The 14,616-nt window shown below is 29.5% G+C and overlaps 1 pseudogene; it reads right to left on the bottom strand.

Moving 5' to 3' along the window:
* Positions 1-1,115: 1,115 nt before the first annotated feature.
* Positions 1,116-1,846, bottom strand: LOC101499867 (probable CCR4-associated factor 1 homolog 9; annotated as a pseudogene).
* Between the last annotated feature and the right edge of the window lie 12,770 nt (positions 1,847-14,616).

Genomic DNA, 14,616 nt, shown 5'->3' with positions numbered 1-14,616 from the left:
TTATCAGCTTACTGCAGACTTGTTCGAGCTTATTGGTTTTCCTCGTAGTTAATTGATGCAAATCTAATGATGAGATATAGATAAAGATGAATGTATTGAATGAAATCACTTGTTTGTTGATGATTGTAATGTCTCATTTATAATGTAAGTTTGACTCCCAACTGATTTGTAACTGTCTAACATGACTTATTGATTCACAACAATTTCATCATGGCAATAGGGCTTGGCCTTAGAGATTGTGCAAGTCATTTCATTCAACAATTTCATCATGGCAATAGGACTTGGCCTTAGAGATGATGCAAGTAATTTCATTTTTGGAGATCCGAAAACATAAAAGAAAAAATCACATATTTCTTCCTAGGCTAACATCAATCAAATAGTTACTGGGAAATATTTTCTTCATTTTAGCCAATTGATATGATTAAGTGTCTTTCTCAAACTAGAAATCAACTATCTTAAGAAAACTTCAATGTTACACTTAAAGATAACAATATTTACATTCAAAATATTGCATATCCTATACAGTCTTCGGCTTGGAATTATATATATGTAATTCTTAGACACATAGAAGCATAACTTTATTATTTTTCAGACTTATTGTATTGCATTTTCTCTTCCTTCGATTCAACTAAATTGTTTACATATAAGAATGACCTGCACAATTCAATCCAACTCAATAAAAATATACACTACAATCAAATGATTTTTCTGCAACATAAAACTCAATCATACTAATTTCAACTCTCTCATTCCATATTGGATTCAAATTACTCTTCATTATATAAATCAAATTTTAGAGAGAAAACTATCCACAATTATCATTTTAAAATTAAATAAAATATCAAAAGAAATAAGTATTAATGTTTGACAATGCATCATGCTTCATGTAAACTATTTTTAATTAGAAACTTGTATACGAAAATAAGAATAAATATCCAAAAATAAAATAATCAAAAGAATTATATTTTCATATAAGATATTTTTTTACGATTTACAATTTACATTTTTCAGTTTCAGTTTCTCTAAGATCTCTCTAATCTAAAGAGATCTAAAGAGAACACTGTTCTAAACTGTACTCTCTAATCCAAATAGAACACCGCTCTAAACTGTAATCTCTAATCCAAAGAGAACGCCGACATGTTAGTGGACATGAGAAAATAGAAAACCGTCATCCTTTGAAATGCATGTCATACCAACGAACTATTTGATCCATCTTGATGAGACTTTTCAACACCGCCCGACTCACATTCAATGTACTAGCGACCCACTCAAGTCCACCATATAAAGCAGAAATAATATGTTTAATATCATAAACATTGTCTCTGAAAACAATCTTTAAACATAAAATTTGTCAGGTAAATTATGTCGAGTCAAAATATTCACCAAATATCAAAATATGGAATGTAACCCAAACAATGGATTTGTTGAACACGAGTCCAGATATCATCAACATTTCACCGAAACGAGCAAAGCCTATCCCATGAGAAATACTGTGATTGAAATCAATCACTTGACGGTGGAGCAGGTTAATAGAAGCAGTATTATAAAATCACGCTCTATGTCACAGAAATTGAATTGCCATATATACCATTGTTAGAGTGAGACTTGAATGAGTTTCAAATGGCCTTCAAGTATTTATAGCAATTGGTCGGTTGAGGTTGGCGGCGGTGAGAATGGTAAGTGGCGTCAACGGCATGGAAATGAATAGCTCCGGGAAATTCGTATCCATTGATATGAAAGGATACCTACCAATAACTTCACGAATCAGATAAAACTCGTATGCTAAATTGGACGCCCAAACTTCTCTGATCAAAATCGATGGAGATTCTTGATTTGGTTTCAACATTGTAATCGGATTCGAGAGACGTGTGAGAAGGAGAATAACAATTTCCCTGCCATATATACCATTACGTTATTGGTTCTATGCTAGAAAGATACGTCTTAAAATTGTTATTTTGGAGTTTTAGAAAACTATTTTTACTGCCCAAATTGTGCAAGGCAGTATCGGAGTTCCACTGTACCGTAAAAAACCGTTTTAGAATTACACCCTCAATATGACAGTTAATGTCACTCTCAATATGACGATTAAAGTCACTCTCAATATGGTACTATGACCATTCATAACTACGGCATAATAACCGCTCAAAAAGACAAAAAACGAATCGACTAAGGCATAATAACTGCTCTAAAAACCGAAAGGACTACGGTACAAAACCGCTCATAAATATCGAAGGGACAAAAAGAAATGGGAGAATTGGCTCGAAAATTAGGCGAGAATATAAAAGGCAGAAAAGAGAAAGTTGGGAAATGCATCCAACTTTGGTGTACTTTTCACAATAGTTTGAAACTCGTTATATAGTGATGGAAACAAACTCACATATGATTTCTAACTAATGTGGGACTTTAATATTTGCAGAGTTGAAAACTACTCAAAATATGAGAGTTTTTCAATGTGAGACTTCAAAAAAGTTATTTCCAATGTGGCACTTGAATTTAAAAAACATGTTACTTTCCACTTAAATTTACAAAAAATATTTCTTTTCACTGTGGGACTTAAACAAATTTTTAAATTCACACAATAACATACTTATGTTCCAACAATCCCCTACTTGAATTTAAAAAAAATATTTCTGAAATAGCGTCAAACGCTTCTATAAGATTGTGCATAAACAAATGTGTCTCTTAACTTAAACCTTTGCATAGTAAGTAAGATTCAGATTCAACAAGAGTGACTCGTAGTCTTGAACTCTATCTCCGACATCAAACCCACACACAACCTTTTCATATGGTGTATTCTCAAAAGCCCGTGCATTAATGGCTCTGCAAGTGTATCCTAGTATAGTGAACGCTTTAGGAATTCTGCCTCGAAATTTCATAGGAAGCAGCCCCACTTCCACATTCACATAGGTAAGTCTATCAAGAGTACTCCTGTAGCTAGGTACTTCACTCCACATAGAGTATAGATCTCATTAAGAGTTTCTATTATCTCATTTTATCATCACTTCAGGAATCATGCTTCTCTAATTTATAATAGCATGTTCATCTCATATCACTTCACAACTTGTTATTACTCATTGAACCTATTTCTTGGGATCTCTAGTCTTTTAGGTCGAGTTACCATCATGAGTGACTTTATAGGCATTAGTCTCATTCTTTTGGATGTATTTATGACTTTCTCTGTAGCTAATATTTTCGTCAAAGGATTTGCTAAATTCTCATCAGTGCATACATGATCCATTATAACAACTCATTTAGAAAATAACTTTCTAATAGTGTTGTGCTTACGACGAATTTGTCGTCTCTTATCGTTGTAATAACGATTCTCAATCTTCTCAATAGTCACGGTACTATCGTAGTGGATCAACACATCTGCCATAGGTTTTCTCATACAGGGATCCCAACTAGCAAGCATCTCAATCAGCTCGCTTCTTCACTAGTGGTAGCTAATGCTATCATTTCAGACTCCATAGTGGACTAAGCCAAATACTTATGTTCTTCAATTTCCAAAATATAGTGGTTGTGTTGGAATATTTGATAAAATGTTCCAATCAACATCATTGTATCCTTCAAGAATGACAATAAATCTTTGATAATGTAATCCGAGACTCATGGTCATTTTCAGGTATCTCATGACTCTTTCCATAGCGTGCTAATGCTCTATAGTAGGTCTACTGGTAAACCTGCACAACAGTCCCACGACGTTGACAATGTCGGGTCTAGTACAATCAGTGGCATACACGAGGCTACCAATGATGCTTGCATATTCAGTTTGTCTAACACTTTCACCAATGTAATTGAAAAGTTTCACACTTAGATCATATGGTGTCCAAGAAAGTTTACAGTCAAAGTATTTATATTTCTTTATGATTGTTTCAACATAGTGAGAGTGATCCAAAGAAATTCCATTTTCTGACCTAGTAATGTTGATTTCAAGGATTACATTTGCTTCTCCGAGATCTTTCATATCAAAGTTGTTACACAACAATGATTTCACAATATTTGTAGCATGAATGTTTGAATCAAATATGAGGAAGTCGTCTACATAGAGACATATGATAGTGCAAATGTTATTTTCAAATTTGTAGTAAATACATTTGTCACTTTATTCAGTTTAAACTCATTCGATATAATAAAGTTATCAAATTTTTCATGTCATTTCTTAGGAGCTTGTTTAAGACCATACAAAGATTTATTTAACATAGATACCGTGTATTCTTGTCCTTGAATTACAAAACCTTCAGGTTGTTCCAAATAGATTTCTTCTTCCGAATCACCTTTTAAAAAAGTTGTTTTAACATCCATTTGGTGTATCACCATGTTAAGAATAGTTGCTAGTGATATGAGTATCCTAATGGATGTTATTCTAGTGACCGGTGGAAAAGTGTAGAAGAAATCTATATTTTCTCTTTGTTTAAAACATTTGGCTACAAGGTGTGTCTTGTATTTATCAATCATCCCAATGGGTTTTAGTTTTTTTTTCAATATTCATTTACAACCTGTTGATTTACAACAATGAGGCAAGTCTACAAAATGTGAGATCTTGTTAGACTCTAGAGAATCCATTTCATCGTTTATTGCTTCTTGCAACAAATCTGCATCCAAAGATGATAAGGTTCCTTAAAGATTTGCAGGATCCTCTTCTAAGGTATAGGCCATATAATGAGGTCCATAATCTTTAGCAAGTCTGACTTTCTTACTTCTTCGAGTTTATGTTTCGCCTTGTTTGCTGCTTCTAGTTACAGAAATGTGACTTGGTTCGTTGCCCCAATTATTTCTTCATTTGAAAGGGAATTTATTTTCATAGAAGTCAACATCATTTGATTCTATGATCACTTCTGCATTTAGGTCATAAAACATATATGCTTTGTTCTTTACCGCATACCTAATGAATTCTCATTCATATGCTCTACTTGCGAGTTTAATTCGCTCAAGATTGGGGATTCTGACATAAGCCAAACCGCCCCATGTTTGAAAATAAGACAAGTTCGATTGTATTTTCTTCACTATCTCATAAGGAGATGTTTTACTTTTAGATTAAAGAACTTTATTCAAAACATAGCAAATAAACAATGTATTTTTCGTACACCAATGAGATGAAGCACTAGAGTTAAGCATACTAGCAACAACTAGTTAAATAAGAGTTCTATTCCTTTTTTTTTTTCTTTCAACTTTACCATTTACTTCAAGTAATTATGGTGCAGTTGTTCCATGTATAATTTCAGACAATTTATAAAATTCATTAAATAAACTAGAATCATACTTAACCTTTTAATCTTTATACTAAATTGATTTTAAATTTCAGTTATAAAGATCCTTAACATGTCAAGCGTTTCACTTTTATTTTTCATTTCTTGTTAAAGTCTCATCAAGTTCACACATATCAAATGGTAATAAAATCTAAAGACTCAGATTCTCTAACTACAAATTTATGTGAACTCTTTGTTATTTTAGTTTGACTATAAAAATCACATTTTTCAAAGTCATTTGAAAATAACTTTGGAATTAAACATAAGTTACTTAATTTTGAAATCATATGTGTTCACATCACATAGTCTAGCATGTCAAAATTAAAATCAAACAACATGTAAGTATAAACAGACATTTTATTGATTTCAACATTCAAATAGAATGAGACACATTAAATTTTAATATTTAATTAAAATGACATGAGTGACGTACCTTAATAGATCTCATGAGTTATCTTCTGAATTTTACGAGAGTGTGCCTCCACGGATCTGTCAACCTCCACAAATTTGTCATCGGTCATCTGATACTCTAGGTAGCAGCTCACAACTTACTTATTTAGAATATCTCAAACATCTCTAGCAATATTGTTGGAACTGTAATAGATATACATATCATCAAAAATTCCATTAAGAATATAATTCCATTAAGAATATAATTCCATTAAGAATATAATTCTTATCTCCAATGGTTTAATTTTCCAGCTTTCTTATCCTTTTCTGTTTGCTTCAAACTGAAACAGTTTATTCAGAGGCAATAAAACCAAATCCAGTAATCTCTTCAGTTGACATGGCAGAAAGACACATCTTAAAATTGTTACTTTTTAGTTTTAAAAAACTATTTAGAAATCACAATTTATGTCACCAAAGATATTACTGGGTTGAGTCAGGAACTAGGTCTGCCTCTTTAAGACGTTTCACGACACTGCCCAAATTGTGCAAGGCAGACTGTATCGGAGTTCCACTGCACCGTAGAAAATTGTTCTAGAATTACTCCCTCAATATGGCAGTTAAAGTCATTCTCAATATGAAGATTAAAGTCACTCTCAATATGGTACTATGACCATTCATAACTATTGCATAATAACTGTTCAAAAAGACAAAAAAAATGAATGGACTACATAACAACCACTCTAAAAGCTGAAGGGACTACGGTACAAAACCGCTCATAAATATCGAAGGGACATAAAGAAAGGGGAGAAATGGCTCGAAAATTAGGCAAGCAGAATATAAAAGGGAGAAAAGAGAAAGTTGGAAAATGCATCCATCTTTGGTGTACTTTTCACAATAGTTTGAAACTCATTATATAGTGATGGAAGCAAACTCACATATGCTTTCTAACCAATGTGGGACTTTAGTATTTATATAGTTGAAAACTACTCAAAATATGAGAGTTTTTCAAGATGGAACTTCAAAAAACTTATTTCCAATATGAGACTTGAATTTAAAAAACATATTTCTTTCCACTTGAATTTAAAAAAAAATATTTCTTTCTAATGTGGGACTTACACAAATTTTTAAATTCACACAATAACGTACTTATGTTCCAACAAAATCATATTAACCTATCATAGATGAAGATTTAGAAATCTCTGAATTCTTAGCAAAAAATCTCTCGATAATAATTCTGAAATACGAGATGAGAAGACAAGCAACACCAACTTGTTGACTTGTGATTCTTTTTCAACTGATACACCTAATATTTTGAATACTCTTCAAGTGAGAATCATAGCCTATATATATTGTGAGGGCTAGGTATATTCTTTTATTATTGAAATTCGATAAATTTTGAAATGGTTCATATTCTTTGAGTTCTTGATTGTTTAAGTGGGGGAAATAGTTTGTTCTTTTTGAGGTTTCACAAATTGGTATGTTTATGTTTGACATGCTCTAGCAATGTGTTTGTAATATAAGAGCATCCAACTTTGTCAAAAAAGTGTAAATATTCAATAGAGAAGAATACATTTATATAAATGTATTCGGTAGCAACTAGCAATTTCATAGAGAAGAATAAATATATTTAAGAAATATAAGATTTTTATAATTTTGATTTAATTCTAAAAATATTTATTAATGTTGAAGTTTGCATTATAAACTAGGTATTTATGTGTTTTTGGAATAAGTAGTAAATTTTATAATATCTACCTCAAAGTAGTTGCATATTAAATTGTTTAATATTTCCCACCCAAAATGTGAGTTTTAAGGCAATTTTTTTTAATGAAAATAGAGCTTGTTTATTAACTTGAAGAAGAAGAAAAAGAAGAAAATGGACTTAACCCTTTACAATCGGTATACATAGTGCAATCAAATAAAGTAGAAAATTTAGTAAAGAAAAATAAATTCAAAGAGGCGTGCATGCTTTCTTTTGTTAGAAAATATGCACTACGATTAGCTTCATGGAATATGTGATGTAGAGAAGTGCTCCATTCAAGAAGATGGAGGAGAGAAAGAACCTCTTTCAACATAAGTTGAAGACTAGAAAGTCCTTATAGATTCAGGACAAGAATTGCAGCATATCGTGTGATATCATATTGTGTCTCTTATGCTCGATATTAGTCAAGATTTTTCCATGAACTAATTTTGAAATGAAAGACCTTGTGTTATTAGGACGAGACGACTCTCAAACTTTAACATAAAATCATGTTCGTTCTCACTCTCCTCCATCTGATTAGCTAAAATTTCATTTGTCGACTTAAGAGAGAATTGATTTTCAAGAACATGAATCCAATTTGGGAAGTTCGCTTATGCATTCTGGAAGGGGATCGAGTAGCTTCAATTTTGGCAAAAATATCATTTGAAATGAGGCGTTCGAACATATACATTCGCCAACTATTATTATTTGTCTATAATGTTACCGAGTACTCGGCTTGAGCTAAAGTGATATGACACTTCCATTAATCCTGAATGGGGTCACAACCAACGATCCAATTGTCCTTCTAAAATCTAGTATCTTGACCATTATGTATCGTCCAAGCTATGTTGTGTTCCATCTGCGACCATGCATGAGAGATAGCTTGTCAAATGTGAGATGTGTTGTTGAGAGGAATCATCTTAGACATGGCTTGAACACCACAACAATACTCTGCAAACAGGATGTGAAACTTGAATACTCCCACATCTTTAAATTCGATCTTCTTAGGTACACCAAATAGGATGTGAAACTTGAATTGCATGAAAACAGAGTACTCTGCATCAAAGCAGAGAAGAAAAAAGAACAACAAGAAGAAATGAAGAGAATGTAAGAATTAATCTATTAATAATTAATTACGCAAGACATGCTTTATAATCATACTCTAGTGCGAAAATCAAATAACATAAGAGCATGTATATAATAGAATCTAAATCATATTGACCCATCGAAGATGAAGATTTAGAAATATTTGAATTCTTAGCAAAAGATCTCTCAGTAACAATTCTGAAATACGAGATGAGAAGACGAGCAATGACAGCTCGTTGACTTGTAGTTCTTTCTCAACCGATACTTCTAATGTCTTGAATATTTTTCAAGTAGGGAGAAGAAGAATCATACATATATATATATATATATATATATATATATATATATATATATATTGTGATAGCTATTCTTTCAGTTCTTGATTGTTTAACTGGGGGAAAAAGTTTGTTATTTTTAAACTTTCACAAATTGGTATGTTTATGTTTTACATGCTTTAGCCATGTTTTAGTAAAATTATACGATAAGAGCATCCACCTTTACCAAAAAAATATAAATATTCAATAGAGAAAAATAAATTTATATAAAATGTATCCAGTAGCAACTAACAATTCAATAGAGAAGAATAAATGTATCTAAGACCGGATGTTATTAGGACTAAACCACTCCCAAGCTTTAAGGAACATTGAATCATGTTCGTTCTCACTCTCCTCCACCTTGTTAGCTAAAATGTCATTTGTCAACTTAAGAGAGAATTAGCCTTCAAGAGCATGAATCCAATTTGGGAAGTCCACTTCTGCATCTGGAGGGGGGTCAAGTAGCTTCAATTTTGGCACAAATATCATTTGAAAGGTGGCGCTTGAACACATCCATTTGCCAACTGCTATTATCTGCCTATAATGGTATTGAGAATTCGAGTTGAGCTAAAGGGATCTAACTATTCCATTAATTTTGGACGGGACCACAACCAACGATCCAATTGTCCTTCTAAAATCTAGTATCCTGACCGTTTTGCATTGTCCAAGCTATGTTGTGTTCCATCTAAGACCATGCATGAGAGATAGCTTATCAAATGTGAGATGTGTTGTTGAGAGGAATCATCTTAGGCATGGCTTGAACACCACAACAATACTTTACTCGCATCACTCTAATCCAAAGTTTATCTAAACACGCTATAAGTTGCCATGCTAATCTCAACATATGAGCTTTATTAAGAACTCTCATGTTTTTGAATCCAAGTCCGCCTTCTTTCTTTGGAGAGCATACCTTGTCCCATGATATCATATGGCATTTGTGAGGTTCTTAGTACTTAACAAAATAATCTTCTGACATATCTTCTAAGCTTTACTCCAGCCCCGAGAGACATCCTTCTATAATATGCCATGACTATTTTGCAAATGTTGGGTTCATAAAAACGTTTGCTGAAACTTACAACTTACCTATATGGCATTTTTATTTTTCATTTTTCTATTGATTCTACTCTTGCTTTGTTTGATTCAAGCACTTTGCTTCTATGTTGTGCATTTGCATTCTTTCACATGAGGTGCTAGAACAAGCTTGAGTTATAAAAATTTGAGAGCTAAGTTGGTTCAATATTATCATTCATATGTTGGTGTTTGGCCTCAGAAATATCATGGAATGCTTTCTTTAAGAACTAGCATCCCCAACTACCTACACAAGTTCGGTGAAACTTTTTGTGTGTAATGTCTTCTTCCTCTCCACATGTCTGTTTCTTTTGTTTGCTACTTGATGAATCCACCTCCATGCCTCTAAAACTTTCTTTACTTGCAATTTTTTCATGGGTGAAGACTGTGGTGTTTTGTTGAGTCTAGATTCTAAGGTAGGACATTTAATACATTATGGATTTAAATAATAATCTTACCAAATTAAAGCCAAAGATATTCAACTTTTTTTAGGCATGCAACAGTGGTTTGGTAACCAATACAATTCTTAATCAAAAGAGCTAAACTTTAAATAAATAAGTACAACTCTTAAGGATAATTTTTTGTGCTAGGAAAAAATAAATAAAATTTTAATATTTGATTTTCAAATCTCACTATAATCTTAATTTTATTTTTACTGAATCTCTAATTAATCTTAAATTTGATAGACTGAATTTGAATTAAATTATTCTTCTAAAAGTGCGGTTTATATAGTAAAAAATTAATAAGGACATTTGATACGTTGAACGTTAAAGAATAAGTTCGAATATATTTAATGTGCGTAAATTTAATACTAAATTCTTTGAAATAATAATTAAAAAAAAACTAATATCTATAGACATGATTATTTTTGTTATAGTATATAAATTTATATCAGTTTTATTTTTTATTTTAATTAGTGTGTACAATTCAAAAGAAGCAAACCAATAAGAACCACATTAAATTGACATATTATGTCAAAAAATAAATAAATTGACATAATTTAAATGTTTTCGCAATTGTTTTAATTTAGAAACCGCTAAATATTATATAAATATCAATTCATAGTACAAGTTTACTAAAAATTGTGGAGATGTTTTCGCAATTGTATGTGATAAATCTGGTACATAATCGATCTAAAATATTATTGGTAAAATATAATTTCATAAAATTTGCTATGCTCTAGATAAAGATTATACATGAAATATCTGTTGATTTAGTCTTTTCTTCGTCATCTAAATCTAAATTTATGTCAAAGATTAACATATCATTTCCATATAAATAAATGATAACACCATTTATATATATATTTGATAGTGTTGATCAACTATCACCAAATCATTATAGTTTTATCATTTAATCTCTTCACATTGTATCACATACAATTAATAAGCATCTCAATTATCACATACACAAACTTTTATGTCATTATATTTTTTACTATATTTAATAAGCATCTCAATTTAGAATTATAATTCTCTTTTCAATATATCCAAGTCAAATATAATAAATTGAATGCATTAAATATATATTGCCACAAGCTAACAAAAATGCTCATAATGTTTTTCATAATCAAATATCATAAGGTGGATCCAAACATGTAAGTTATCTACTCCTTAACAAATAAGAATTCATCTCATTTATATTAAATAAACTATATTTTCATAGCTATATTATAACTAATACATACAACATAAAGTCTATTTGTTAATTCAAATTTCATATTTAAATATGTTATATGGTAAATTCTAATAAGTATCACAACAAAAAATAAACAATGAATAAAAATCATTGAGATTTTTTATTAGTTTATTCCACGAACATTTGTCAACTAGCACTAATTCAAAATAAATCCAAATCATTTTCAATATCAAGGCAAGCAAGAAATAATTATTTTCATACTATCATGCATATATATACGCTATGAGATCATTCATTCTAAATAAAAATAAAACTTCTTGCATGTACCAACTAAAACTCCATTTGATATTTATGATAGTTACTTACACTACTTTTATAATAAACTAGTACACAAGCATGCATCATAAGCGAACCATATGAATGCTAATAAAATCACATCATTGTTAGTATCAAAACATTAACTTTTTGTAGCATTTTAATTATGAGTATTTCATAAAACCATAAAAATTTAGAACAATATTAACTTATGATCTACGGCCAATAGTAACTAACCTCTATGCCAATTTTGTGTTTTATTTTTTCAACAATTTTAAAATATAAGATTTGAAACAAAGATATCAGCCAAGAGTCAAACTCATACAATGTCACTAATAAAAATCAAGACATCTACTAATTTTTAAAATCCAAACAACAAAATTCATACATATATAAACTAAAATAAAATTGTCATCAATTATATATGTTAGCAAGTCGACAAAGGGCGTTCAGTTTACACAAATATATTTAACTTAATATTAAAATTATACAAATATCAAACATATCATATATTAATATAAATTGATTATGTAACTTTCACTGTAGTCATAAATATATGATTGTTCACCTTCTTTAAAGAAACAGTTATTTTGGTTTTGGTTATTAAGAGAGGTTTATAGTCTAGCCTACAATAAAGTTAGGCTACAACTTTTTTACATATGTTAAACTAAAACTATTTGACTAACAATATCATAATACATGGAACTAAAAAAAGCTTCAAACATATCAGGTCGATCTATTTTATTAAATATAATTTTTTATTTATTTTGATATTATCTTTTTTTTAAATTATAAATTTGTTACCACTTTTTATAATTTAAACATATTCATCTATATCAATATTTAATATATTTTTAAAATATTATTATAAAATTAAATTAAAATAGGATGCAATTACAATACTCTAAAATATCATATTAGATATCAAATATAATAATAGTAAAAATATTTTTATATTATTTGATATTTTAAATTAATAATTTAATAGTTCAAAATATATATTGGATTTAATATTAGACTTGATTTTGTTTGCAAAATAATTGTTTAAACTTAAAAGTTATATCTTTTTAGAAAGACTAAGTTTAAAATATTATAATTTTAAAGAGAATAAAAAAAATATTAGTACTATAATTTTATTTAATAAAATATGGGTGATCAAAAAAATAAAATAAAAAATAAACTCAATGTTCTTTTTTTTTTACTCAATGTTTTTTTTATTAGAGTTTATAAAGATTAGTTTATTTGACTTGGTTAACTGAATATATATGCATTTATAAGTCTTCAAACAAGAATCCTATTAATATAAATGCAAAAGAGAAAAAATATGTAGTGTAATATATTTAAAAAAAAAATTAAGAATAAAAACTTTATAATAAAAATGGGGTTATTTTATTATAAGTAGGAAGTTTCCGTCGAATAACTTGTGGAACTTATAAAGCGAATTTTTGTCTACTTAAAAATAAAATCTATTCAAAATAATTTTTATTTCAAATTCAAAAAGGGTAAATAAGGAATAAGATTAAAATAATAAGAAAAAAATTGAAAAAAGATAATATATAATATAACAAGCAATAAGTTCAAATGTCAATTTAACTAGTGTTTGTTGAGTGATAATCCTTAATCGATCATTATTTTTAAAGTCATTTTGAGTCTATTGTTTAATTTAATTTTTCCAATTTAATATTCGTTTTACAATTATTTTGAATAAATAGTTCTTCGATTAAATAAATTGTTTATATTTTTGTTTTCTTAAATAATCAACTATTTTGTGTAGTTTTGTATTGCTTCTTTACTTTACCGCAATGCTGATCTTTGGTGAAAAAATAACAAAATCCTTGTGCAATTTTTTAATCATATAAGGAGTTAATTTTTTAATCATATAACGAGTTGTAGACATCCAAATGGATTTGAATTAGTTGTCAATGAAAACTAACAACCATTTCTATAACTTTCATGAAGATAATTAAACACAATTTGGACTTTAAAAGGGTGAAAACTATAACAAAAATGAATTTAATTTTTGTTTTTTCAACGTGTGAGAGTCGACTCACTTGATATGTGAATCGAATCACTAGTTTAATAGTTTAAAGGTTGTTATAGTAGTTACCAAGTGGTAATTTATCTTAAAACTTATTTAACAATTGCCAAGTCTATCCATGCATCATATAATTTCATTTATTTCTAAACACAAGAATAATTTCACCAATTCCTCATACTCAAGAATTCAAGATCATATCATAGATTGAAAACTCTTTTTTGAACAAATCGGGTATGCAATCGAGTTCTAAAGCTAGAAATAACATTATTGATTGTTGGGGTGTCTATTCTAAATACAAATCATTGGGAGACATTAGTGTATTGCATATCAAGGGTTAAAGAATGTGTTTTTAAAAAAATTCCTAGATATGTATTTCTTGGTGGCTATCTTGCAAGAGTGGGGTGTGATCTTCATCTTGAATATAGATTTGTGTTTACAATTTAAAAGGTGTTCTCAGATTCTATGTAAAAGAGTGTTTAAGAAAAAAATGTTTGAGTGCAAGACTCTTTAACATCCTCCGAAGGATCTTGTAAATACTCATAATCAATTATCAAAGGAACAAATATCCCATTTGATTGAATGTCGACATGATATACTCTACGAGCGAGGACGAAGTAGAAGAATTTGTATAGAATCTTGTGTTAATTTTGTATGCTGAATGAAAATCTATTGTTAGCATTGAATAACATCTTCACCTTGATTGAAATTGCAAAATCTAATATCTTAGTGTTTCTATTAATTGTCATTCATTATGTCTTTGTTTGAAGATCCTTATCATATTTA

This window comes from Cicer arietinum, chromosome 1, assembly GCF_000331145.2.
Source record: "Cicer arietinum cultivar CDC Frontier isolate Library 1 chromosome 1, Cicar.CDCFrontier_v2.0, whole genome shotgun sequence".
Taxonomy (NCBI): Eukaryota; Viridiplantae; Streptophyta; class Magnoliopsida; order Fabales; family Fabaceae; genus Cicer; species Cicer arietinum.
Note: the sequence above shows the minus strand (reverse complement) of the source record. Positions and strands in the feature narration are given on the sequence as shown.